Here is a 27,710-nt window from a genome sequence, read left to right as displayed (position 1 = left end):
CGGCACGGGGATGTGCAGAAGCCGGGCTGGCAGTGAGCGGAGGTGAGGCAAAGAGCAGGGGCTGCTCAGCCTTTTCCCTTACGTGTTTGTCTTTCAGCTTCAGTTTAGTGTTCCCAGGTTTTTCCCAGGGCTGGCTTGCGGCAGCGTTCAGGGGTTTGTGAGTGTGTCCAGTCCCGGGGATTGCTTTTCTGAGCAGAAAGAGCTGATACATGTGGAAATCTGTGTTACCCTCGCTTGGAGGAGCGGGCACAACTCAGCTGGCATCTGTAAAATCCTGCCTGTGTTGCCTTTCCTCTGCCATTGCCTTATTTGCTCGCTGAACACACGTATATTTGGTAGGAAAACGACACAAATGCTTGTGCTTTAAAGTGGAGCAACTGTGACTTCATGTACTATTTCTGTCATTCCTGACTCGTTCAGTCTTGACTATTTCTTGGACAAACAAGGCGTAACAAACTGACGGATAAATCCCGAAGCATGTGCTGGAGCCGGTTCCTGGAGCTTCCAGAGTTAAAAGGTTTTCTTGAACTCACTGACACAGGGCAGTAAATCTCAATGTGTCAGTAAGTGAGTGAAAAAGCGCCTGCAGAACATTACACAGATAGAGTCGGTGCTGCACAACCCTGGGTCTTCACAGGCAGGGTTAGCTCCCAACACTTCCAGCTACCCAGCAGCATTTGGAAAGGTCAGTTATATGTACAATATTTACCAGCTAATTGTAAGTGGGGCAGTAAAAGCCTTGGAGCTGGCCCCAGGAGAAATGATCCCAGGGTGTTGTGTACTGGTGTTGTGTACAGTGTGTTTACCTCCTATCACTGCTTGATTCATGTTGCTCCTTCAGCTCCCTCTCATTTTATGCTGGTTTGGCAGTAGAGTTCCCTCTGTCCCCCATTCCCTAATGAGGAAGTGGTGAAAAAAGGAACAAGATGGGTATGTAGGAAAGGGGCTTTGGGCTCACCCTGAGCACTTCAGTTGCCCTCCCCTGCCCCCAGCCACGGCACATCTCCTCCTATAACTGGGGAAAGTTCAAGCTCCCTGTCCAGCCTTGGCACCCCTTGTCTTGCTGCCATAAGCAATAGGGGACCCAGGAGACCTTTAGTGACAGCTTTGCCTGGAGCCAGTTTCTAGGTAAAAGCTCAAAGTTTCTTTCACAGTTCTTCCATGAAAGGCATTTTTTTTTTTTTTTTAAATCAAGTTGAGTAGGAAATCCTCTTTTGGGTCTTCCAGTCTCCCAGACTCTTTCTGAGTGTTGTGCTACTGGAGGATTTAACAAAAAGTATTCACTTTCAATATTCTCACAGCAGGCTTATACATGTACTGGTGAGCTGGTCTCGAGGGTCTGTGCTACCACACACAGCTTCATCTGAGACAACTTCTGGGTGTTGCTGGAGTTCATGAAGGGCCAGGACACTCCAAAGGCAGTTTGGATGTAGTCACCTTGTTTCAGAGTGTAAGACAGTTTAATAATATGTAGGCGTCAGGCTGTGCCAATTGGCTTCAGGGATGAAGAATGGGCTCTGGCAGGGGTAAGTTTACTAGCAGAGACACACATAGCCAAAATTGAGTAATGAGCTCATGTAACAGAGGGAGGAGAGAAACTGTAGCAGGAGTTCCTCCCAGCACCCCGCAGGAGCCTAAGAAACAGCATTTACCTGGAGCTGTGCTCTGTATTCTGGTTGTGAAAGGAAATGGGGAAACAGACTGGCACTCTCACAGGGGTTCAACAGGCAAGTCAGCTCTGAGGTGAACAGAGTCATTGTCTGTGCAAGGTGGCTGGGGGGCTAGCTGAGCTTCAGGGGCTGCTTTGGGTGCTTGAAGAGGGGATAGGACCTCCAGTCTTTTGGAAATCCACCCATATATACAGCTGTTGAGAAATGAACCTCTATCTCTGGTGCAGTTTTTGGGAGTCAGTTTCTAAACTATCCCAAAACTTTACTTATGTTCCAGTTGGGAGGTGAACATAATTTCATCCTTGATTTTTTTTGGATTTAAATGTGAACCCACTTCATTTTAAGCTGAGATCACCCCGCTGATTTCAGTGATGTTATTCTTAATTTACAGCAGTGGAAGGCAGGTAAGAATCAGTCACTTAATATCTACTTTTTTCTGACACTTGCAAAGAAGAAAGCAAAACAAGAGAAAACCACTCAGGGTAAGATAATGATGGGAACTGGAGGGTCTAAAGTACCACCAAGACTTTTCTGGGCTTTTTTTTTTTTTTTTCTTACTTGGCCCATATCTCAGCTTTTTCTTCTGTCAATAGAAATTTGTTCTGTGCATAGACAAATGCTGGGTCCCTGTTTTTACACAGAACTGCTGTAACAGCAGCAAAGCCAAGGTCCCTGTCCTGTCTCTCTCCTTGTGTGAGCATGCCCTCCACACCACGCTGCGCTCGTGTAGCCTTGACAGATGAGCCAAGGGATGGCCATTCCAGTTCTGCTGCTTACCTTGGGAAAGTGCTCTGGAGCCCAACAGACTTTACTGTCTGGAAATATTTCCTGTTGCACAACATAAATTGTCTCTTTCAGTTTAATCCTGTTGTCTTAGATTACCTCACCGAAGTATTGCCTTGAGTAAAGCCTCTCTCAGCAGCCACTCCACAACCAGTATTCTAAGAGGCCACAGGGTGTGAAGACTCTGCAAGAAGGTGGCGTGGGCACGTGCATCCCTGCCCCCTTTCTCATCTTGCACAAGGGCAGGGCAAACAAGTCCTGATTTTTACATTGGGTCTGTGTGACTTCTCATCCCTGAGTCAGACCCCTCTGCAGCTCCACAAACCCATGATGGCCACTGAGACCCCCAGGAGAGATCTCCCATCACTGGTGGCTTCTTATGGTGCTGGTGGTCCTTTTCTCTGAGCTGCTTTTTCCCGCTTCAGTGCTTGAGCTTGGTGTGGTTCTTCCTGTCCTGCCCTGCCCGAGATTCCTCTCTGGGAGTCTGTGCTGCTGCCCACCAGCATGTTGGCTGCCATCTGCTTTAGTTTCTCACAGCTTCTCCTGGGGAACAGCAGCAGCATTTGGGGTAGCCTTGGCCCAGTTTGTGGGTGCTTCCCAGCTCCCTGTGCTTCCCCATCTCCCCAGGCTGAATCAGACACTCGGTGTTCATCTGCTTTGCTCTTGCTCAGCTCCAGCTCCAGTTCTTGTGGTATTTAAATGCTGATGCACAAATTTAGGTAACATTTACATGCTCTAGTGAGTCTTCAGCTTGCCTGCACAAATTTCTTGTTTTTCCTTCTTCTAATGCGGTGCCACTACCTGAGGACAGTGCTGCCTCCTTGCTCCAGGGAGCTGCTGATCCTTGCTCTGTTTATGGGACATTGCCATAGCAATGAGGATGTGTAGTGGAGATGGTCAGGATTAACCAGACCATACCCCTGCTGCTGGCCAAACACAGCCAAAAAGGTGCCTGGCTCCTTCCCTCCCCAAAAAGAATCCTGTTTACTTTGGCTATTTTTAAACATATTTGCTGGTGGAGCCTGGAGTTCACTGTCAATCTGAGCCTTGCCACATGCAACCCACAAGTCTTTAAAATGGATTATTGTGGAGATGGGAAGGACAGTTTTTGTTCTGTCCACTGGCTTGGGGCTACCTGCCATGATGTTGGTTGTGGCAGTCACTTGCTTCCCAGTAAATCAGCTAAAGGCAACAAATTTCTCAAAGTCAGAAGCTTTCTCTCCTTCCTCCTGACTTCTGTACTTGAACTGGTGAGAAGGAGGTGAGAGGCCTCTGTATCCCATCAACAATTCCCTCAATCATCCTCTCCCTCCCTGGAAGTGTTATTTTTGGTTAATTCATACAAGTCTGGGCCTCCTTGTCCTATCCTGTGGGAGGAAGCTCCAGGCTGGAATTTTGTAATAAAAGCCAGATCTTTCTCTGGAGGCAGAGTAGAGGAGGCCACTCCTGTTGCTCCTCCAGTTCTTGTTAGTTCTTGATCAGCTTAATCTGGCAACTGTGAGAATTTCTTTCTCTGCTGAGAATAAATTTGGCATCTGAGGAAGATCAGCATTGTGGTGCTCACTCTGAGATACCTGATTTCCACAGAGCCACTGGAGGAAATCACAGCTCAAGCTGTTTGGACCTCGTCTTCCTGATGGAAGTTCCCAGCAGTTCACTGGGGATGCATCTCTGAGTGAATCATAGGCCATTTTCACTCCTGCAGAACCATGGCTTTGCTAAAAACAAGGAGTTTCCCTCCAGTGTCCTTGGCCAGAGTTTGCTCTTAACCTTAGGAGCAGGGTGCAGTCTGTCCCCTGCCACACCAGCAGAGGCTGGTTTTCACTGCAGTGAATGTGTTTGTGTACCTGCACCTGGGAGAGTTCTCAGAGGTGTTCTGTGGTTATGAAAAGAACCCAGATCTGGCCTCTGATTTCCTCTGTGACCACGATAATTCAGCATTCTCTTCCTTCACTGAACATTGGCAATGGAAAGACCACAAATCCCAGCTCTCTTCTCTTTGCCTGTCCTTGAAGTGGGGGTTGTTTCCATAGGGGCTGGTGCAGTGAAAAGCTGAGAACATCTGAAGTTGCCATAATTTAAATATGCAGGTGCTATCTTAAATATATCTGGGGAGCTTACTAACTAAATCTGAGTTTTTTTCTTGGTCACCAGACCCAGTGCTAAGGATGGAGACACAGCTGAATCTGACCTGTAATCCTCACTGGTACTTTTCACACTGCCTATAAGACTTTTGGAGTTTCCCATCCAGACTTATTTCACTAACTTAATAAAATCTATCTTGTGCTCCTTTTATTTTACTAGTCACTGTGATTCCCCTCTGACATAACCTAAACTATGCTTGGACTACTATTTTTTCCCCTTCTTTTTTATTAATGTATCCACTGTATAGTCTTCAGAGATTTATTTTTCTTTAATGAAATCAGCCTCATTTTCCTGGCTAGTGTACTACATGAATGCCACATATAAATATATGCTTTCAAGTCCAGTCCTTTCCCTCAGATACATTACTTTACACTACATTTGTCTGTGTTAAACTGCAGTGCTGATTTATTACATCAGTGACCATTAAAGACTTCAATTCCTCTGACTCCTGTTTTGTTGTTTCTCACTGTTTATTATCCACAATGATCTGATTTTTAGAAGAGTTGGCACATTGTAAGCTGAAGTTTCTTAATTCTTTTCCTTTGCTTGATACAATGGTTACAATTAGATTAATGTGTATTTAGTAGGTTTGGATTGCAGAACAAGTACAAAAAGCTCTCCTGGGAGCCATGAATATCACATCAGCATGTGGTGCCAGGTGTGCAAAAGAATTAAGGGGTAAAGTTGTGCCCAAAGTGTAGGGAAGATCTCTTACCTCTCTCCCACAAGTGGGAGTTGGAAGCAGAGAGTGATCAATTATCAGTGGCCAGTCATTTTTTTCTTGACGGCCTTCCCTTTATGTTTTTTTTTTTTTTTTTTTGAAGAGCTCTGCAAGTGTTTTCTTCCTCTGCTGCAATTCAGAAGTCAGAAGGGTGCTCTTCAGCCTGCTAAGGAGTCTTGAACAGCACTAAGCCTGCAAGATCTGAGATATGGTCAGCAGGATTCTAAATAGCTTTCAGTCTTACTGTTTAAACATACAAATTGGGAATTCCCTTCGTTCCCTTTGTTTCCTTATTTGAAGAAGCCCAAGCTAGGCAAACCTGCCAGGCATGCTAATGCTTCCTGACAAACTGCTTCAAAACAGGAGTTTCATGGAAGGACAGCAACAGTGCAGCAGAAACCCTCCCCAGAGAGACAGAAGTACACCTTGGCCATGTTTAAGTCAACCTCCACCTTCAGGTTGTGCTTCCCTGCGTGGGTCTGCATCGCCTGTCCTTCAGGAGGATGCTGTGCCAGGTGGTGAATATCTCGTGCAACACTTGTGAGAAATTCCATGTGATATTTAGGAAAGTGCCATGCCAGCCAGCTTGTGAGAGGAGCAAGCCAGGAGGCAGGTGCCTGTTCAGATACATCCCTGGTGTTTCCAGTGCCTGGCTCTCAGCAGCTCCTCACTGGGCACACGAGGGAACACCTAATTGCCCTTCCCAGACACCCTGTCTCCTTGGACCCTACATGTACAAATTTCTGAGTCCTCAGAAATTCAGTGCATCTGACTCCTGACTCTGCTGACTGCCTCAATGCTTAAAATAGGTGCTCCAGGTCATGCTGCTGAGTGAGATGGCTACAGGTTCACTATTGTGACGTGTGGGTAAGGCTTTCATTAAACATGGATTCAAGTCAACTTTCCATAGCTTAGGTTTTGCAGGTGCAAAGGACTGGAGAAGTATTCTTGACCTTAATCATTATTTGCAAAGCAGTGTGTGAGGCACTGCCTGTTGTTACTGAGAGAAATGATGCATGTTAGAAGGGGATCATACGGCTATCGGGCCATGCAATCTGGCTTTATTTTCCAACAACACTAAATACTTGCCGATTCTGTCCGGACCTTGCCTGTAGTTTTCTAGAGTTGTCTCTGAGGCAGGAGTTTTCTTGCAAGAAAAAAAAAAAAAAAAAAAAGTATGCATCAGGGCCCTTGTTTGCTCTCTGCACAGCTTTGACTGTGCAGCTGGCTGCCAAGCATCACACAGCAAGGCAGAGCAATGCTTGTGAATCACCATGGAACAACATCAGATGAGCCAAGTGGACTCATGTGATTTTAGGCAGGGCTCAAGAATTTTGTTCCTTTAGCTTCAACCCAGGGGGCAAATTTGTTCATTTTCCTGGCACTGTAACAATGATAAACTCTCTGCACCCATTTGCCCTGAACCGGTATGGTTTGTTCTCTGAAACATTTGCTGTTCCCATTCTGTGTGACAACAGCAGTTACAGGATAGGTGGAGATTTTATGGGACCAATTCTCAGGTACATTAAGATGCTTTCACCCCCTCCTGAGTATATAAAATGTCCTTAAAGCAAGTGTAAATGTATTGACTCCAGAATCAGATAAATAGGTTCCCAACTCTGAAGTGAGTATGGGTTGCAAACTTTTGTGGGGAGATGAATAACCAAATTGTCATCTCACCCTCTGAGACAGGTGCTTAGGACAAAGTGCTGATGTCTGGTGGCCACAATGGGTATTGGAGGAAAATTTTAGGAAGGTTGAAGTACCTGTATCTGAAGACATTGAGTGCTCCAGTGGTTCATGCACCAGAGCCTTATCTGGTGGCTACCAGTAGGCTTGGAGTAAAATCACAGAATCATGGAAACACAGGGTTGGAAAAGACCTCTAGTTTAATTTAATCCAACCATTATCCCACCACCACTGTGTTCACCCTTATCCATGTCCTTAGTGCCTACACACTAGACACACTACACACTTTTTGAATACTTCCAGGGACTGGCAAATTCCACCAATTCCCTCGGCAGCCTGTTCTAATACTCAAACACAAATCTTGTGAGAGAAGTGCGTAATAACATAGATGGTAAAGTTCTAGAACATGAAATGTTAATTACTACAGAACTCACTGCTGCCTAAGGACCACTAGAGCTTTCTTGACCTTTGATTCTTTCCCCTCATGGCAGAGATCACATAGTGTGAATCAGATCAGAGATGAAGTGAAAGCCTACAGCTACCAGCAAAAGAAAACTTGACCTAGGGAGGAAGGTATTTTTTGTGAAATACAGGAATGCAGGCAAAGATAGGAGGAAAACCACCTACTAAAGAGAAGCAAGCCTGTGAAGTGGACATAAAACCTCCTATGTTGCCTTTTCATGTCTCCTGGACAACTTACAGTTATTTCTAAAAAGCACATCTTGACACAAACACCCTAAATTATATCCCTGTCTCAGTGGCTTCTTGGGACCCAATGTGCCTCACAGGACCACTGTGGACCTGAGGAGGAGACCAAGTGCAGATGAAAGAGCAAGGAAGCCTGTGACCTGCCCCAGTCCAACATCTATGACATGAGGAAGGTCATCTTTTCCAATTGCAAAGCGGGGGTGCTGCCTCAAAACCATCTGTCAGAGGTTTCATTCCTTCTTGCTTGTTGTGCCCTGGAAAACTGAAAAGCTCTATGTGATTGCTAGTGGTAATAAGGAGGAAAGGATGGAAGAAATCTCCATGACTTTTTGTTTCATATATTGCTTGAGAAAACACGTGCTGTCTGCAGTGAGACCTCACAGCATGCTAATTCTTAAAGCATATATGCAAAAGTTTGAAATTGGAGGTTTTGTTGACCCTGGAAGAAAAAGCAGATTCCAAACAGAATCTCAGGAAGAAAAATCTGTGTTGCCATCTGTACCATGAATTTGCTTTTGCTTTTCTGATAAATGGATGCAGCTTGCCTGTGTCATGTTTTTGTCCTGCTTATCTTCTGAATCTGCATAAACTTTATTTCTGGGCAATTAGAATTTCAAGACCTGGTCACAAGGTAGGCAGCTGAGGAGCTGCATCGGTTCTTCCATCCTCTCTTTCACTGAAATCTTGAGCTTTGGCTCTTGCTTTTCAGCAGAAGTTTTGTGATTGAGACTGTAGAGACTAAATGGCTACATGGAAAACGTGAACCTCCACAAGGGCTTGAACTTTGGTCTACAGAAAACAACCTGATAATTTCAATCTGCAAAGGGCCATAAGGACATTCAGATTAAAAACTCAGTATGGGAAAACTTAAAATGAAATCTCCATGTCTTTCAAGGGATTTATTTCTACCTTCATGTTTCCATTAGGCCATGGACTACTCAAGGGTATCTGTGAGGATGTTTTCCCTTGGTCCATGCCTGGCTCGTTGATTCAGCTGTGGCGCTGCCGTGGTGCAATACACAGTGACAAGTCATTTCTGTGAGGTTCAAAGGAGAAGGAGAAGAAGTCAGTGCTAAGGCAGGCTTCAGTGTTTGTGGGGAAACACCTGTGATCTGTCATTAGTTCTTCTAAGTGTTTAATCGGTTACATCATTGTGTGGAGTCTGCTGCTGTAGGATGAGATGAGTCTGGTATTGTAGGATGAGATGGAATTGTTCTGTTTGACTTCAGTCCAGCTTTTTTTTGGCCCCTTCAGTCTGAATGTAGGGTCTTTGTGGCTGCAGTTTACCAGGAGGCACTCTAGAAAAGTTCTAGCATGCATTTATTTAAATAACATCTGATACATTCTGGAGGATAAATGGTATGGAGCAGCTGCAGTGCTGATTCCAAAGACCATCATTGGCAAGAAAACAGAGGAAGGAAAGATCTGTTATGTGTGCCTGTGTATTGCCCCTAGAACAGGATCAAAATTATGAAAAGAAACTCTGGTTTTGTTTCTCCACAGTTGTTTAAGTTCACAGGCTTCCCAGGATCTACATTTCAAGGCTATCATCAACCAAATTTTGTACATTTACATTTGTTCAAAATAATTTCCAGATGGTGAGTAATTAGTGGTTAGAAATGCCTTGCAGTTTGGTGATAATTTGATTAAGTGAAATCCTTAGGAATATGAGCATTCCAGGTCTTTTGTGTTTCCCTCCTTCATTTATAGACCACAACTTCTTCCCCACCCAATCTCCTCTGTTTCAGTAAGGAGTAGATGGATCCTACTCAGGAAAGACAGGAGGATGCCTCCAGCCAGAATGAGCAGCAGGAAAATGCATTAACTCCAAAAAATTGCCACTTTAACATTCTTCCTGGAGAACTTCAAATACAGTAATTACATTCCTCTCCCCAAGAACTCCATGTACTCTGTTCTTTTGAATTAATTAATCCCTAAGTCTGAAGCATTCTGCAAACAAGTGAAGAAGACCCATGCCTGTACATTTCTATGCTGGCCAGTGAGCTAGTGAAGAAAAGGGGGTAAAAATAAAGAGGTAAATTTTAAAAGTTTACCCAATTATGTATAAATAAAAATAATTTTCTAATGTTATTCAAGGTAGGGTATGGATTTTTTAAAATAAGATGGTGAAGTGATATAAAAATATAATTTGACCTGTCAGTCCTTGTTAATAAAAGGACCATTTTCTGTTCTGCTCCTTCATTCAGAAGTGAGGGCAGTGGAAGAGAGAGTTAAGTACTTAGGTATGTTCTTTTATAAAAATCTTTGTTTTACTCATTTACTTCAGGAAATTTTTATTAAAAAATACTGATGTAAAAAAGAATGATATCTTTCTGCCTTCCTGTATAACTGGAGATTTGTGAGATAGTCACTGACCCATGTATTCCCAGCTGGTGGGAATGGATTTACAAATGTTTGGACCTAGAAACCCAAATGGATTTACAAAGAGTTGCTTGAAGTGGTTTTGCAGATCTTGTTGTGACAATGACATATTGCTCATGCTTCCAAGCCATAGGCTCAGTACCAAATCCACTGCTACCTCGGGTGGCAGAAGGAGAGAAACAGCCTCACTTTCCTTCTCCCTACAACTCCCTGACAGGAGGTGGGAACCACAGGGGGGTTCCACAAGGAGACAAGTGACAGGACGAGGGGAAAAGGCCTCAAGTTGACTGAGGGCAGTTTAGATTGGATATGAGGAAGAATTTCGTCAAAGAGAGGGTTGTCAATCATTGGATCAGGCTGCCCAGGGCAGTGGTGGGGTCACTGTCCCTGGAGAGATTTAACAGACATGTAGATGTGGCTCTGAGGGACAGGGTTTAGTGATGGGCTTGGCAGTGCTGGGTTAATGGCTGGACTTGATGATCTTGGAGGTCTCTTCCCACTTCAGTGGTGGTATGATTCCTTGCACCCTGGGGAATTTTCCAGCACTTTGCAAGCCAGCATGGTCCAGGATGTAGCAGCCATCACTGGCCACCATCTCACATCCTCTGGACACCAAAGTAGGCAAACCCAGCTGTTTAGGTACCTAAGTAAAAGCTCAAAAGGACTAGTGAGACCATTCATCTGCCTGGATAACAACAGCCACAGACTTACCTTGGCTTAAATCCCATGGCAATCACAACAAGAATCCCACCTCTGCTTTTCAGGTGGTGCTATACACTGACCTGGGTAAATCTGTTACTCTCTCTCCTCTTGGCTCTGTTTTCCTCTGGAACAGCTCATGTGACATTAGTGGTCTCTGTATCCTTGCTGGGAACCCCCTGAGCTGTAGTAGATTCTCCCAGGGAGTCCATCCAACTTCATTAGCAAGACCTGTCTATGCAGAACACATGAGATCCCTCAGGAAGATTTTCCAATTAAAGATTTTTGATTTGAAACTTTATATGCAAAAAGAAAAGTCTGAAAGTCCATGCTCAGCAATATTGCATGCATAAGGCTCAGTTAATTCACCTTGAAAGAGGCCTTTAGGAGGACTTGCACATTCCTGGTGCATTTGGGATAGGACATGGGTGAGTGCCCAAGAGCAGCACCAGATAAACAGAAAACATTGCAGCAGCCTGGCAAAGGGGCCATGGGATCTGCAGGGCCGGCGGTGCTGCCAGAGCAGATTGGTTTGCACTGCAGCCACTTTTTCTCACAGATGGGATAAAAATAAGATAGATTAAGTATATCCAAGAAAAAATAGTTATGGGAAGGCTTGAGAAAGCTGCCAATGTCAGCAAAGGGAGGCAGTAATGTAAGCAAACTTCAGAGGAGGGGAGCTGCAGAGCGTCCTGCTGGAGCGAGCAGAGGGGACTGGCGCTGAGTGTCGGCTGGATGTGGGGTGAGGGGCTGGCCGGGCGATTTGGTTGACTTGTGTTTACCAAGGAGAATACCAATGGAGAGGGAGGTTTTTCTTTTAGCTGATAAATGTGCATGCCTCTATACTAAAATGGTTTTCCCCCCCTTCTGTGGTTCTTTGAGTCAATTTCTTCCTGGTTGAGTCACTCAGGCTGATAGGTAGGTGCTGATCTTCCTGCTGAAATCTGGAGCTCCCTGCTCCTCCTTTTGATGCCTGTTCTGCTTCTCCGGGGTTAGATATACCTTTGGCTTTCATCTTGCACCCAGCTTTCCATCAGATCCTCGGGAATGGCCACTTTAGGCAAGGTGAGGAACTGCTGCCTTAAACTGGATCTTGTATGAGTGAGCAGCAACACCTCACTGTCAGAGCTGTAGGATGGTCCCCAGTGAGCACGAAGCTCCGTTTGGTTGACTGATGGAGCAGAAGTAGATGGAATATCAGGACTTTGAAGGGCTCAGACAAGAAATAGTTGCTGCTTCTCGGTGGCTCTGTAGTAACTGGTTGTGAGCTTGGTCTCAGGCAATGGCAGATTAATCTGCCTTTGTTTAGTCATCTGTGAACCTGGCTTCTTGTAGATTTCTGCTCTTTTTATCCTTTTTTTGGTTTTTTTTGGACAGTTACCACAACTGGGTCAAGGCTAATGGTGTAAAGGTCTCCATACATTAAGTCTTCAGAGGGGCTGAGCCATAGAAAAACCTCTTACCTGGCACTAAGAAGGAAAGACTTGTAAGTGCATATAAATATATGAAGGTAGGTATCAGAGGATGGAGCCAAGCTCTGCTTGGTGGTGATAAGCAGTAGGACAAGAAGCAGAAGCTGATGCCCAGGAAGTTCTGTCTGAATGTGAGGAAGAACTTTTCTGTGCCATAACCAAGCATTGGAACAGATTGTCCAGAGAGGGCATGAAGCCTCCCTCACAGGAGGTATTCCAGACCCATCTGGACACAATCCTGTGCCCTGTGCTCTGGGATGACCCTGCCTGAGCAGGGAGAATGGACCAGATGAATCACTCTGGTCCCTTCCAGCCCGATTCATTCTGTGATTGTGAGACCAAATCTGAAATGGTGCTTCTTTAATTTGCCAACCTTTACTCTCCTCTGGGGTGGTGTAAACAGTGAGGGGCATGTCCAGAAGGAATGAAGTCCACAAGATATCATTCTCCACTAAGGAGCTGTTATTTGTTGACCTCTGGAGTAGTTACTTCAGTCAGGTTTTTAAATACACTTAATTTAGACAAGAAATAATCTCAGTGAAAGAGGGTTAAGAACGTGTAGGGAACATTCTGGGGATAAACATCTGCCTCTTTTTGGTTAACAACCATATTTATTGCATTAAAACAAATACCTCTATCTGACCCAGAGAGCTTGTGGAAGGAGGCCAGAAAATAAACTGTGTTGCTACTGATGAGATAATGGATCAGAAAAAAAAAATTAAAAACTGTAGTGCTAAAAAAGTACTCAGTCAAAATCTGTTTCTCATTTCTTTTTACATTCCTCTGAAAATTAAGACAAGTGTAGTTTTTCAGCTCGGCTTCACTTTGTAGTTGGTGGGTTTTACACTTGGTCAAAGAGAACTACAACTTGTCTTTCCCACATTGTTTGAGAACCACATCAGAAATGTGTCTGAGAAGCAAAGTTCACTCCCCTCATGCATTAGGGCTGGGGAATTGATGTGCTGTATAGGAGAAAGAGTAAGCAAATACAAAGATTGTGTCAAGACTCTTAGATGGCCAGGAGGGAGCTGGATCTAAGCATTCCCTTCAGTCCTGTCCTCCTGGGCTGTCTGTCTGTCTGTGTCTGTGCAAGCAGTGTCACTGATGCCAATTGGGTTATCCCTCTGTCTGGCTGGCCAGCCACACTGGTCTCCCATCTGGGCATGATGCAATTTCCTTTGCTTCTTTATTTGAGATTAAAAGAGATACTTCTTCTCCCTTTTCCTTGTAGATAATTTATTGTTTCTGGATTTAATAACATTTTGTATTTGAAGGCTTTCTGCAGATGGATTAGGAGGCAATGCAAACAGTGCAATGACAGCGTTGTCAAAGCAAGTATCTACAGTGTAGGCTATCTGTTCCCTGATCCTCCTGTTGTATTTATTGACATTCACGTGTACATCCTGTCTGTCACTTCAAAGGCAACTTTGGCTATTGGACATTGTTTACTATAGGAAAGTTAAAAGGGAAATTGTCTTGCATGTGTTTCTGGTAGCTGTTGGTACGTTAAGTGGTGACTTTACCTGCCTGAAAGGAGGTTGTAGACAGGTGGGAGTCAGTCTCTTCTCCTAGGAAATGAGGAAACGACCTCAGGTTGCACCAGATAAGGTTTGGATTGGATATTAGGGAAAGTCTCTTTACTAAAAGTGTAGTCAGGCATTGGAACAGACTGCCCAGGGAAGTGATGAAATCACTCCCTGGAAGTGTTCAAAAATGTATAGATGTGTCACTTAGGGACTGATCTAGTGGTGGGCTTGGCAGTGGTGGGCTAATGGTTGGACTTGGTGATCTTTTCCAATCTGATTCTATGATTACAACTGCTTCAAAAATTTCAGAATTTTCCTCCTCTTGGTGTTTGGCTCATTGGCAATATATATTATTTTAAACAGTCAGACATCACTTGTTATCACCAAGTTTTGTGTCTAGGGGACCCTCCTACCCAGAAGCTTCTGTTGCCTCTCTTGTGAGCCGCAAATGGCACTTGCCACAATCAGTTAGGAGGGTTATGTAGGGATTTGCATTAATGAGACACTGAGCTGGAGATTTGGCTGGAGGTGTTAGCTCCAGCCCACCTGCTGTAGGGGCAGATGTAAATCCATGAGGTCCTGCAGGGGTATGCTACCCTAGCACATGCCATCCCACCCCTGGGAGCTGCCCTGCAGCAGTGAGTGGAGCTCTGCTGAGCTGCCTGTGGGCAGGTTGGCTCCCCCAAAGCCGTTCTGTCAGCACAGGCTGGCACCCCACGGATCAGCTCTGCTTGTGGGATGGAAAGGGACTGCTGGTTCTTCAGCCTGAGGGGTGAAGTGGTGCCCTTTTGGGCTCCCTGGGGCCCACTTTCAGTCCTGACACCTTGGGGGACTTGCCACGTGATGTGACTGTTCTTTCAGGACACAGCTACAGCTATTGATTTATTTTGTTGTTAAGCACAGAAGGACCATGAGGGAATACAGATGTCTGTCAGCTTTGCAGCAAGTTGCAGACACCCCTTTGTGGCAAGTTTGGGTTGCTTCTGCATTTCCAGTTGTCCCATTTTCTTTGATGTAGAAGACTCCCCTGAGTCTGAAATTCTTCCCTTTCGGTTCCTGAGGTCTGATTCTTTCTGCAACACTTCTCATGGATGTTTGCTTTTTTCCTAAGCAAAAATCTGCATGGGAATACTCAATATATGAAGGGCTTGCAAAGCTCTTTCCTTTGAATGCATGGACACTTTTCCCTGTGGTAGGGCAAGGATTGATATTCAGGGTTTAGCTCCCAATAAGCCTCCATTTGGGGTGGGAAGTGCCACATCACAGAGGATTTTAGGAGCTTCCTCTGGTAGAAAAGTGGATCCATCTCTAGTGGCTGTTCACAGCCCTACAGTGAGCACATCCTTTGTAATGACACATTTTTTTTCCTCCTCAAATACAGGTGTTGCTTTACTTAACTTGATTTATAACTTTATCAACCAAACTCTATTAATTCATTTTCCCAGTAAAGACAAAGCTAGTCTCTGACAAAATGGTTTTTGTTTTTGTTTTTTTTTTTTTTTTGTTTTTTTGTTTTTTTGTTTATCTCGATTTCTTAGAAGGAGAGATTAAGCAGCAAGTAGAGTACCTGGCCCCAGCATGAGCTGCTCTGTTTGCATAACCCTGTCAGCTGTGCCATTTTCCACACATCTCATGGACAAAGTGTTACTGGCAAATTGTTTATGTACAGAAGGAGCCAATGTCATGTACCTTCCCCAGTCCTGCTCACCCACCTTTTGCTAAAAACTTTATGGAGAGAGCAGCAGGGCTGGTGATAGCTGCAGTAGAGAACAGAATGAGTCAAATGCCAAGTTTTGCTGCAGAGATTTTCCTCATTGGGGATGTGACAAGTGGAAATAACAAACTGAATAAATGGGTCTGATGATGCTGGGCTGTGAGCAGGTTTTAAGCCCCCCTTTTCCCAGCACACCAGCATTTAGCCCTCAGTCTCCTGAGTTACACAACATTACACAACCCTCTTAAATAGGCCAATTATTTCTCTATGCAAGAGTGACTCAGAGAGATTTTCCTGTCTGTTGCATATGAAATATATATTTAATTTTCTCCAAGAAAGCCCAGTTTTATTTGCAATTAAAGTGAAATCAATATTCCAAAATGGCATTTCAATAAAATCAAAGTTGTAATGTAAACAAGGTAATGGGAAGAAAAGCGCTGTAAATAGATTTTTCAAATGTCAGAGAGTTGATATATATTTTCAAATATGTAACTTGATTTCACAGTGATAAATATGGGAAACTGGGAGCAGGTGAACAAGAACTGTGAAAAGAGAGAAATTGTGTGAAGGTGTCTGTGGTTCCCCCTTAGCTAAGGCAACCTGCAGGCATGTGGGACACCCCGGGTGGAAGGGAGAGAACAGATATTGTTTTTGGAACAGATTCATAGAATTATAGGATAGTTTGGATTGAAAGGAAACTTAAAGGTCATGGTGTCCAAGCTGCCTGCAATAAAAAGGGACATCTTCAGCTAGACCAGGTTGCTCAGAGTCCTGTGCAGCCTGATCTGGGGATTGGGCATCTGCCACCTTTTTGGGCAACCTGTGCCAGGGCTTTACCACCCTTATTAAAAAAAAAAAAAAGCAAAAACTGAAAAAAAGGCTATTTGCACTAAGAGCCTCTATTGCTTCAGCAAGCCAACTCCTGGTTGTTTTGTCTTAGCAGAGGAATTAATAGGGGTTAACAAAGAAAGAGAGCATTAAGGAAGAGCGGTGGGGGTCATTGCAGGACTCAGTATTGTACTGATGCCCAAGCTGATGCTGCTGGAATCACCATCTCTTCTTCACCTGCAAATCCCCCAGCTTTACCTAATGTTTCACATGCTGCACAAATGACACTCTTGCTTTTCCCAGGAAGGCACAGGGTGGTTGTCTCTGCTGAGCAGTGGCCATGTCCCAGGCAGCAGCAGCTGGTCTTTATTGGGACAGGACTTGCACAGTTCAAACTGTCACTTGCAGTGACCCACAGCAGAAACCCTTGTGATCAGAGACTTGTGAGGACATCCCAGCAGCTTGCCAAAAAGGTTTGTCATCTTTCTGGGGAGAAAAACGACTGGAAGACTGAAGAAGTTTTACATCTCCAGACGTGGAAATTGGTGCAAAGAAGACAAGTGCAGAAATGCCACATAACCTCAAAATGATTTTGAGGTGGTAGAAGAATAGCAAACAATGCTATACATATTTTGTGCTTTCTTATTCACAATATCCCTCCATAAAATGATATTTGGTAGAAGAAGAGATCATTGCTTTGGGACTGGAGTTCTCTATCCTGGTGAATTTTTCAGGCTTTTCAGGTCACCACTGAACAGGCATTTCTGAGAGTGCAGAGTTTCCTCTCTCTGGGTGAGTGATCAATGGGGTTGGTGTGTCCATATGTGATTTCCAGCAATGGGCTGAGATTGGATGAGCTGCCACTTGTCACCTCCCTGATTTTACCTGTGTGCTATAAATTTATGAACAATGGTGATGTTCTAGTTTGGGAAGGTGCAGTTCACATCACCCTAAAAGTGGGCTTGGCATTATCTTTGATGTGGGAAGCAGATGTGGTGCTGTCCCACTTTGCTGCCAGGAGTCCAAGATAAGACTCAGACCTCCCAAGCTTTCCTATTGTTTTGTCTTAATCCAGGAAATTCAGCTGGCATCTCTCTTATTCCTGCTGGTTAGAGAGACTTTGAGCTTTCATTAGATGCTGGATCTTGATCCTGGCTAATGAAAAGCAGAACAAAATCACACTCACAGTCTGGCAGGGAGTTTGAATACTTGTGCAATAGGAAAGGTCCTCTCAGGTGCAGTTTTTGCTGTATGGTTTGTGTAATGCTCAGCAAAGCCCTGTCAGTGCTGAGGTTTCCTGTTGCTCATAGAATTCCTTTACTATTACTTTTTTTTTTCTTTTCCTTGCTTTGTAGAATTTGATCTCTGCTTTAAATTATATCACTGGTAACGTGTGTGCTTTGATTATTGCAGTGTTCCTTGCTGGATATTCCCTTCCTCAGTCTCAATTTGCTTCACCTTCACTCCTAACTATACTTTCTGGGGAAAGGAAAGGATAGTTTTCCTTTGGGATTGCCAGAGATGATGGTCTTTGATTTCTATGTCCATGGCCTGAAATTGTTCTCCAATACAGCCTGTCATATTGAAATGATTTACTTCTTTCATTGTTTGAATCTCCCTGTTATTCCTTGCCAATTCTGTGTGTGAGAATGTTAATTCCTGCATTTACCAGGGTTTTCTGCATCTGACTGGACTGGCAGGTTCACATCTGTCTTTCATAAGGAGGATTTTACAGACAAGAACTCCCTGGAAAGGGATTAAGCCTTCTGGTTGTTGTTGTTATTGTTGTTATTCCTGAGTTTGTCACTGTGGAGAGGATGATAAATGCTGTGCACGAGACCCACCACGAGGAACTTGTGTCCCTGCTAGGGGATGGATGTCGTTGTCTCTTTGCCCGTCATCACCTGTATTACAATTTTTGTTAATGAAAAGCCAGCAAGTGCTCACAGTGCAACAACCTGGGCAGTGCAGAGCAGCTCTAAGGCTGTGGCTGAAGGCTGCTTGGTGATTCTGAGACAGGGTCCAAAATGGATAAAGCAGGGAGGGACTGCACATTAATACTTTCCTCATCTTAAGCCTATTTGTTTACTAATTCCCTATGGAACAGGTATCTCCTGCTAGTGATGGATAACATGAGAAGTATCACTCTGTACACTGAGCTAGCTGTTCCTATATTTCTGTGGGAGGGTCTAGATAAATTTTTTAAAACAGATAAAGTAGCAGATAGCTGGAGTTTTTAATATAAAAATCTGGCACAGCTGGAATGCATAAGCCCAGAATTCCAAGTAGTTGCCATCATTATGTGGTATCTGCAGGTAAAGTTGTGTCTGAACACCTTGAAGGGGTTTGCTGAAAGTCCTCAGAAGCAGAAAAGTCATGTTCTCAGCCCTGTGATCACACAGGCGGTGTGGGGAGGGTGAGGAAGCAGCTTTGCTTGCTTTTTACTCTGACACGGATTTGCCTCGGTGGCCATGGGCAAGTCAATTAAGTTCCATGGTTCAGCTTTCTCACTTCTGAGAGGTAAATGCTATGCTAGTTTAAAAACATTTATGGTGTTTTTGAGAATTAATTAGTTGGTGTTTGAGGCACAATAGTTTTCCATAGGGGTTTTCCACTGAGTTCTTGGTCCCTTTGCTCTGGAGGGTGTTAATTGCTGTATGCTTTTGGGATGGCCCTAATGAGATGAGAGTAAAGGCATATGGAGGTGAGTGATTAACAAAACAAGCCTGGGGTAGAACAGATTTCCCCAGGTGAGAAATTGAGTTGCTATTGGCCTCTGGATTTCCTTTTGGCATGTATTCCTGAAAAGGCTCCAGTCCAGAGAGCATCCCATGATAAATCCCCCTGTTCCTCTGCCTTGTGGCTCTCTGGGCTGCCCCTTTGCTTTCAGAAGTGCTCAGCCACAGAAGGGCAGGAGGGATCTGAAATTGCCCCCCTCTCCTATCTGTGTGGCCAGGTGAGGAAGTGAGGAATGTAATTTCATGCACCATAAATACTAATAATTCCAAGTACTTAGGACTCGAGCATGCACATTACTGTGGTGTGAGCTCTCTCCCCTGGCTGCACTTGGAGCAATCACACTTAGGACCTGTTTGTCTTGGCAGAGCTGCCCTTAGGAATGAGGTAACTTTGGAAAAGACATTCCTTCACTCATGGCAAATGGATAAAAATATCTGAACCTCCACAGGCCTGGGGAGGAGAGCAGGAGCCAGGGTAAAGCACAGAGCCCAAACCTCTGGAGCAAGGGCTGCAGGTCCCCAGCACCTTGCCACAACAGCCTTGTTGGACCAGGAATTACACAGGTGTGTCATGGGCCTCATAATGTTTTGCTCAATTTGGCTACTCAGAGCATGCAAGTTACAGCAAATGACCTCTGTCCTTGCTGAAAACCCTGTTTTGCAGCTCAGTGGCTTACATACTGAGTTTACAAGAGTGATATAAGAGCCTCTGCTCTGCCAATAGCTGTGAGAGTATCTCGAACAGTGCTTTGGGACAGAGTACACAGCACTGCTGTTAACCAGAGATGGGCTGAAGATTAATGTCCTTTTCCTCCTTTATAATAAAATTAGGCAGGCTTCTCTTCTATGACAGAAGAGATGCTGGTAAAGGCTTAAGGTTAGGGATGTTAAACTATTTCAACATGCAGGAATGGTGTAGTGTGCACTGACTAAAGGCTGATACTTGCCTTTCTTGTATAAAAGGAGCTTTTCAGAATGAAACAAAAAAAGACATAATTTCACAGCTTGAAGGAAGGTAATGAAGTGCTGCAGTTATGCCTCTCCCTGAAGATCTGTCCCCAAGCCTTCACAGGCAAAGCAAAGGGCTTGCTCAGGTAGTTTATTGTGCAGTGAGAGTTCCTGCTGCCACTCTTCCCATGCAGCTGGAACCCCAGCCCTGGGTGTTTTTATGTGTGATGCATGCACTTACTTAGAGACACTTCATAAATCACATTTGAAAAGTGACCTTTTTTTGTGTGTATGTGTTTTATTTTGGAATTTGGCAATAAACAACCCAACTAAAAGAAAAATCAAGCTTGAGATTGGCTCAGTCATCAGCTTTGGGGGAAGGGGGGCTCTGGAGATCAACATTTATAAGTGTGCAGTAGTTGGATTGGGTGTACTGGCTACTTTTTTGGCAAGGCTGATGTTGCTTGATTATTAAGAAGGATTCTGTATTATTTATGTCACCCATCTGAAGTTGCTTTATCTTTGCAGATGTGCCCTTAAGCAGGGAAGCAGAGCACAGGCAGTGCAGCCAGACTGCTTAACTTTTATTGGAAAGCACTGCTTTCGTTGTAAGAACAGCTTTTTACAGCCAGGCAGCCCCGTCTGTCCTTGTTTTCCTTCCAGGAATGCAAAGGGCTGGGGGGGGGGCAGGGGGCAAGAAGCAGAGAAATGCAACTTGGATTGAAACTCTGGGGGACCATGAAAAAAGCAGAAAGGAAAGCAAGAAAACTGTAAAAACACTGTAGTGGGGGCCAGTGAAAGCATGATACAGTCCTTAGAGCACGACAGGGCTGTAGGAGCTGTAGTTCCTCTTTCCTCAGAATGCCTTTGGATTCTTGCTATGAAAACTACTCCAGTGAGAAACCTTCACCAAGGAGGTTGGAGAGAGCATGGACATGACTTATTTTCTCTTGTAGTGCTTGCAAGGGGAAAGGCTGTACTTGTCTTTCAGACCAATGTATGGGTCCCACTCACTTCCCTGAAAATCTTGATGCCAGCCCTCAGTGCCCCACAGAGGTGCTGAATGCAGGACTGAGGCCAGGAGAGGTGTAAATCCTGACCCATGTGAGCTCTTAGGTGCTTGTGTGCATGAGCCAGGAATCAGGACCACACACCCATTCTCCCAGTCCCATCTTGAAGGCTACAGGAGCCAAATTCCATGCTGCTAGCAATTTTTCTGCCTTCCTGATCAAGACCCACTGGAGGCACCCAGTAGGTGTCTGCCTGTGGGGTGTTGTCTGAAGCAAGGGACAGTTCCTCATATTTACCTAGATGGGATGACCAGGATGGCCAGGCTCTCGTTGCCGATGCTCCTGAGAGAAGAGCAGCACTGTGGACCACCATGGCTGCTGCCAGGGACACAGCCCTTCCTCACTGGGGCTGCCAAAATGAAATCCACCCCTATGGTGATGAAGCTTCACAGCAAGGCTCTGCCCTGTGCCTTTTGGGTTCAGAGCTATGTAGGGCTGAGCTTCCCCAGGAGGAGAAGGCAAGTCCATGAGCAGGGCTCTCTGCTCCCTTCAGGATGTGGAAATTATCAAGCCCTCCTGCAGCTTAGAAGTGCAGCCCTTGTCCCCTGAGCTCCACTGACAGTATTGCAGAAGGTGGCTTTTATGTGCACTTGTTTTGTGGAGAGTGGCCGTGAGTGCTGGGCTTTGCTCTGAAGCTGGGGCTGTCACTGTGACCAGATCCTGCTGGAGAAGATGAGTCCTTCAGGAGTGATTCTGAGCCAGTGGCATTCCCAGGCATGTGCAGAGGATGCCAGCCTTGGATGTCACAGTAAGTCTAGGTGTGAAGGAATTTAGTGAGGTGCCTGGGCAGGAAGTCAGTATTTTTTTTGTGACTCATTTTGTTAGTGTTAAGCACTTACTTTCTCCCTGAAGTGAAATTATTGTGCCTGATTGCTTTGTCACGAATCCTACCTCCAGTGGTACTCCCAGGGTGAGAAATAAAATGAGGGCAAAGAAAAAGCAGGCAGAGCCCAGTCTTAGGGCTTTGTCTTTGCTAAGGCTGATGTGGTAACACCAACAAAATCCTTTATACCAGTGGCCATGGACAGCTCTGGAGCTCTCTGTCTGTTGTGGTGTCTGCAGAAAAAGACCACCTTGTCTGCTTCTCTTCTTTTTCTCCTTGTTTTGCCAGGATGATGTGTTTATTTGGGTTAGGTGTCAAGCAACATCCTCTGCTAGAACAACACCACTGGTTGCCAGAATCAGGTCACTGCTGGTCACTTGCTGAATGCTTGGTTATTTCAGGCTTTGTCTCCCTGCAACACTCAGGTGATGATTTTAAAAACGCTGCATTGTGGAAGCTCCCATTCCCAAATCATGCTTTGGGAAGAGCGCCTGGTCAGCTGGGAACAGGATGCCTCAGTGACTTATTACAGACTTTAGCTCTGCCGCCTGAAACTGAGGTGACCAAAACTCAGTTGTCACATCCAGGTAAAGGGATTTGATGTTCAAGCAAGCAACTTTGACTGAATTAGTCTGGATTAAGTCTGGAAGGCTCTGGAGATCTGGGGAAAATGACTGGGAAACCAAGAATGATTTTAATAGTACTGTGTCTATGACCAGCAGACAATTAAAGGCTGCTGATGCAGGTGGGCTTTGTCAGCATCTTCTGGTTCATGTGGAGAGGAAACTGCTCATTCCTGAGTCATGCAACTGTGAACTCCTCTCAGAAGCTTTGAGTCACCAGGCAGGGTGGACACTGACCACTCCTGACAGACACTCAGTCAGGGGAGACTCTTCTGGCAATGCACGTCCATGCTTTGCTTTCCTTGCCATTAGAAGTGTTTTCCTAGTGACTAATCAAGGTTTTCCTGATGTAACTTCTTAGCCCATGACCTGTCACATGTCCAAATGAGTACAGAAAACAGATTTTTTTTCTTTCTGCTGTCTAGCAACCTCTGTATTTTTGAAGGCTGTTTTTATGTCTCCCAGGTTCCTCCTCAGTCTCCTGCTGTTATAGTGACAGTATCAGTGCTGCCTAAAATTTGTGATCGTTCTTGCTCTTTCCTCTGGAATCTCTCATAGAGCTCCATGATTCATTTGCATTCCAGAGCACCAGACCAGGCAGAGGACTCTAGCTGAGATCTTACTACTGCTGAGCAAAAGGAAAGGGTTTAGATCTTCTTGTCTGAGGTCCATCAGCCACTTGACATCACTGGTTGTTGTTCACCATTCTGATCTGCAGGACAGCTATGCAGAAAGCTGATTTTCATCCTGTATCTTCCTTGTGGAATGTTCCTGGCTGATTTTGGTATCTTGGACTTGCCTGTATCTTGGACTTGCCTGTATCTCCAGTCTCTCACAATCACGTTTGAATTCTCTTCCTCTCATTTTATTGGAGTCCTTCCTAGTGAGGTATCATCTGAAAATGTAATAAACATTATCTATATTCCAGCATCCTGGTCATCATCCAGGTACTCTGTTTTCAGGAAAATGAAAATATTTTCATTAGAATCGGATCTAGGACTGACCTCTGTAAAACCCTGCTTGAGGTATCCTTTCACTGTGAAAAATGAATCCTTGATAACTACATAAACACTTTTCCAGGTAGTTTGATTCCTGCCCCAAGAATACACTGTGCTTCTGTAGTTTGATTATGAGAAGGTCCTGAGAGACACTGTTCTCTCCAGAACACTGCTGATGTGGAGCCTCAATAGGGGAGGTTCAGATTAGCAGTAAATTAATCCTCTGGTGAAGGCAGACCATAAATGAAATGCTAGAACACACAGTGGCCACTCTGAAAGCTACTGTTCATTTCCCCCCTCATTTTCTGAGCAGCAGCACAGCTCTTAAGACCACACAGCATTTGATGCTACAAGGCAGACAGTGCATCTTTCAGAACATTTCACTGACTTTCCTACTAGAGACACATGATTTTTTCCCTTTCCAAAAGCACCTTTCCCAAGACAGGGAAATACTGTCTAGAATGAGTGTTGGTGTTCCCACACCTTTCTGAAGAGCTGCACAGTTGGAAGTCAGCAGCCAGCCTTTGCCTGGAAAATAGATTTTATTTGCAGAATTGGCAAGTCCTGGTTTGCAAAGACATTTTTCTAGATTAAAACATAAGAATCAGATACTTACCAACAATAATAAATGAGATACAGCCAGAAAGAGTATATTATGAATTCCACCCTAGAGTACTGCATCCAGGTTTGGGGTCCTCAGCACAAGACAGAGGTGGATCTGTTGGAGTGGGTCCAGAGAAGGGACACAAAGGTATCAGAGCAGCACCTTCCCTACGAAGACAGGGAGAGAGCTGGGGTTGTTCAGCCTGGAGATGAGAAAGCTTTGGGGAAAACTCATTGCATCCTTCCAGTGCCCTAAAGGGTGTTATGAAAAGGAGGGAGAGGGACTTTTCATACGGGCAGACAGTGACAGGACAAGGGATTATGGTTTTAAATGGAAAGAGGGCAGGTTTAGATTAGATGTCAGGAAGAATTTCTGTACTCATAACACAGTGAGACACTGGCACAGGAAGCCCAGAGAGGCTGTGGATGCCACATCCCTGGAATTGTTCAAGTCCAGGTTTCATGGGGTCCTGAGTGACCTGGTCTATGCCTGAATGGCATCTCTGCCCATGGAAAGGGGATTGGAATAAGATGATCTTTAAGGTCCCTTCCAATCCAAATCATTCTATGATTCTGCAGTTCTATGATACTGCATATAAATAGGTGCTCAGTAGGAATTTGCTGTTAGGATTTTTTTTATAGTGCATTATCTGGAAGAGGGGTAAAAATTACTCTTCTTTCTACATTATTTGCATCACAGATTCTGACTTTAGCTCACCTCTGATCAAACTATTAATTTAAAATTTACAGACACAGGCCTTTTGCCTGTGTTTCTGACTGCTCTCACTGGCTGCATCATAGCAGCAAACTGCATAGGTCCAAGGTGTGGGTTCAAGCATCATCCAAATGGTTTAATTGTTTCTGTGCTCTTTGCCCTGGCTTTGCCCCCTGCTACGTAACTCTCATCCACACATGGTTTGGGAGCCAGCATGGCTCTTCCCAGTGAGCAATAACAATGAAACCATATCATGTGGGAGGGTGCAAGGGAGAAAGTTTAGCCATATGGACACAATCTGTGCTGTGCCTGTTGCCCTGGGGGTCAGAGAATGAGCCTTGACCTGTCTTGTTTATAAGCAGAGACATAGAGGCTGCAGAACCCTTGCATTGTAAGAAAAGGTACAGAATACTTCAATAACATTTTCATTTAATTGCAAGGTCTCTTTCCCCTTGTGCTTCTGCCAGGTTTGTTTTTAAGACCAGATGTTAATACTTGCACATAGGTGAGTTTCATGACCATTCACATGTGCTGAATTTATTTGGACAAAGGTTCTTTTGTGATTGAGGCTTAGCACTTTGTAAACCATGGATTTGTCTTTAAAATAGTTTTGTTTTTTTTTTTTTCATTGATATCCAATTTATGGTGTGGAGGAAGAGAAAGACAAGTTTGTTGTTTGGATTTTTGACTCATTAAATTTATTCTTTGAGCACTTGAGTGTACAAGGATGCTTCCACATGTGCTTCATGGCATGACTGGAGCTAATTACAAAGTCTTGAGCACAAAAGCAGGACAAACCTGGCTGATTGCTCCTGCCAACTGTTTGCTAAATTGTCTCATTCGATTCACTGAAATGGCAGAAAATTAAAAAGGCAAAAAAGTGACTGCTTGGATTGGCAAGTAAAACCAGCTTGCTTTTGACTGGGCAGGGGAAGAGATCAAGTATGGGGATATGTAGAATTAGGGAAAGGGAGGGAATCAGAAGGAGAGAAAAGCAGGACAGAGTAGAGGGCAAGTTAAGCCTCCCCCTTCTGTCAAAAATAGACTCTTAATTGCCTTAACTCTCTTGGTGAACACTTACTTTCTAGGTGATGGAGATGGGTAGGTGACTTCAAAGAATCAGTCAGTCCAAGAATCACTAGCACCTATTGCAGGATGGGCTGAATTGCCTTGGGAAGGTGAATTGACTCCACCTGTTAGTGACATAGGGGATTTCATCATCTAGTTTGAACTAACCTTTTAAATTTTACACTGATATTGGAAGAAGCCTAATATTGGACCAGTTCACATGTAATTATTAACATTAAAAAGTCAAAACAAGGATGAAGCCTGACATTTCTGTATGCTTAGTCTCAACCCAGGTTTCTATCCCTTCTGTAGTGGAGCTAACATTCTGTACTTTGAATGATGCAAATACTGATTAGCAGAAGCATTTCTTCTTGCTAAAAGCTGTTGTTCACCACACATTCCACACAAGACATGTTGGATATTGTGCCTGGTTTTTGTCAGCCAGTGGATGATACCAAGATGAGCAATGCAGCTGATGAACTTGAGGGAAGGGGTGCCATCCAAAGGGACCTTGGCAGTCTCCACGAAGTTCAACAACTCCAAGTTCCAGGTTCTGCACCCGGGTAATCTCCAGTATCATTAATGACTAGAGGGTGAAGGGATTGAGAGCAGCCCTGTGGAGAAGGATGTGGGGATGAAAACTGGATGTGAGCCAGCAATGTGGACTTGCAGTGTTACAAATAGAGAGAGAGTTTTTTTCCAAGACCCATGGACAGGACAAGGGAAAATGGTTTTAAGTTGAAAGAGGGCAGATGGCATTAGGTGTAAGGAAAAAAAAAATCTCTCTTATGAGAGTGGTGATAAATTGGACCTGGTTGACCAGAGAAGATGTGGATGCCCCATCGCTGGTAGTGTTCAAGGGAAGGTTAGATGGGGCTTTGAGCAACCTGACCTCAGCCTCCATGTCAGGGAGATTGGATTGAGGTGATCCTTAAGGTCCCTCCCAACCCAAACCATTACATGGTTCTATGATTTGGGCTCCTGTTAACATACTTTGAGAGGTTTTTAGTTTGTTTTATACACCAGATTTCTTTGCAACTCTCTTTTGTAGCTATCATAGAATGACAGGATCAAGTTGGAAGGGACCTCAGTGGGTCAGTCATGTTTTTGAGCAGAATTACCCAGAGCACAAGGCACAAGATTGCATCCAGATGGGTGTGGAATATCTCCAGTAAGGGAGACTCCACACTCTCTCTGAGCAACCTGTTCCATGCTTGGTCACTGCAGAGGACAGAAATTCTTCATATCCATGTGGAACTTCCTGGGCATCAGTTTCTGCCAATTGCTTCTTGTTCTGTTGCTCGGATTTCAGGCTTGTTCTGAAGTGTCTCTGTCAGGTCAGGAAGGTGTCCTGGGAAAGCTTTCAAAGTCAAAATGTGAAACAGGGAATAACTCTCCCTGAGCTACAAAGGATACCTCAATGGTAAACATTTAGTCAGAAGAGTGGTTTCTGTTTGGAGCTCAGGTGTGTTAAACCTCAGTCACTGGCCTGCTGTTCCCAGGCTGTCATTTGTTGTGCTGGAGCTGTCAGCATTGTCTGTCAGTTCTTGCCTTGAGAGGCCATGTCAGGTCTCCAGACTAGGGATGAAACTGCTTTTCTTCTGGCTTTGTGCAATAATGGTCCAAAAATGGGCCTATGAACCAGCACCTGCTCTGTCACACCAGCACCTTTAATGAGGCATATGAACTACCACGGGAATTACATCATGGAGCAGGGTGGAAATGTATTGGGATATTTGTTTTTTTCCCAGATGATACTTCTGAAAGTTCACGGACAGGTCTTTCCT

At 44.5% G+C, this 27,710-nt stretch overlaps 1 protein-coding gene across 5 annotated transcripts in view; it reads left to right on the top strand.

Annotated features, from left to right (window-relative positions):
- The window catches only part of EVA1A (eva-1 homolog A, regulator of programmed cell death), a 200,367-nt gene that overhangs the window by 135,773 nt on the left and 36,884 nt on the right, over positions 1-27,710 (top strand). The gene's annotated exons all lie outside the window — the stretch shown is intronic.

The sequence above is a fragment of the Taeniopygia guttata genome, chromosome 3, assembly GCF_048771995.1.
Source record: "Taeniopygia guttata chromosome 3, bTaeGut7.mat, whole genome shotgun sequence".
Classification (NCBI taxonomy): Eukaryota; Metazoa; Chordata; class Aves; order Passeriformes; family Estrildidae; genus Taeniopygia; species Taeniopygia guttata.
This window is presented reverse-complemented; position numbering and strand designations above follow the sequence as displayed.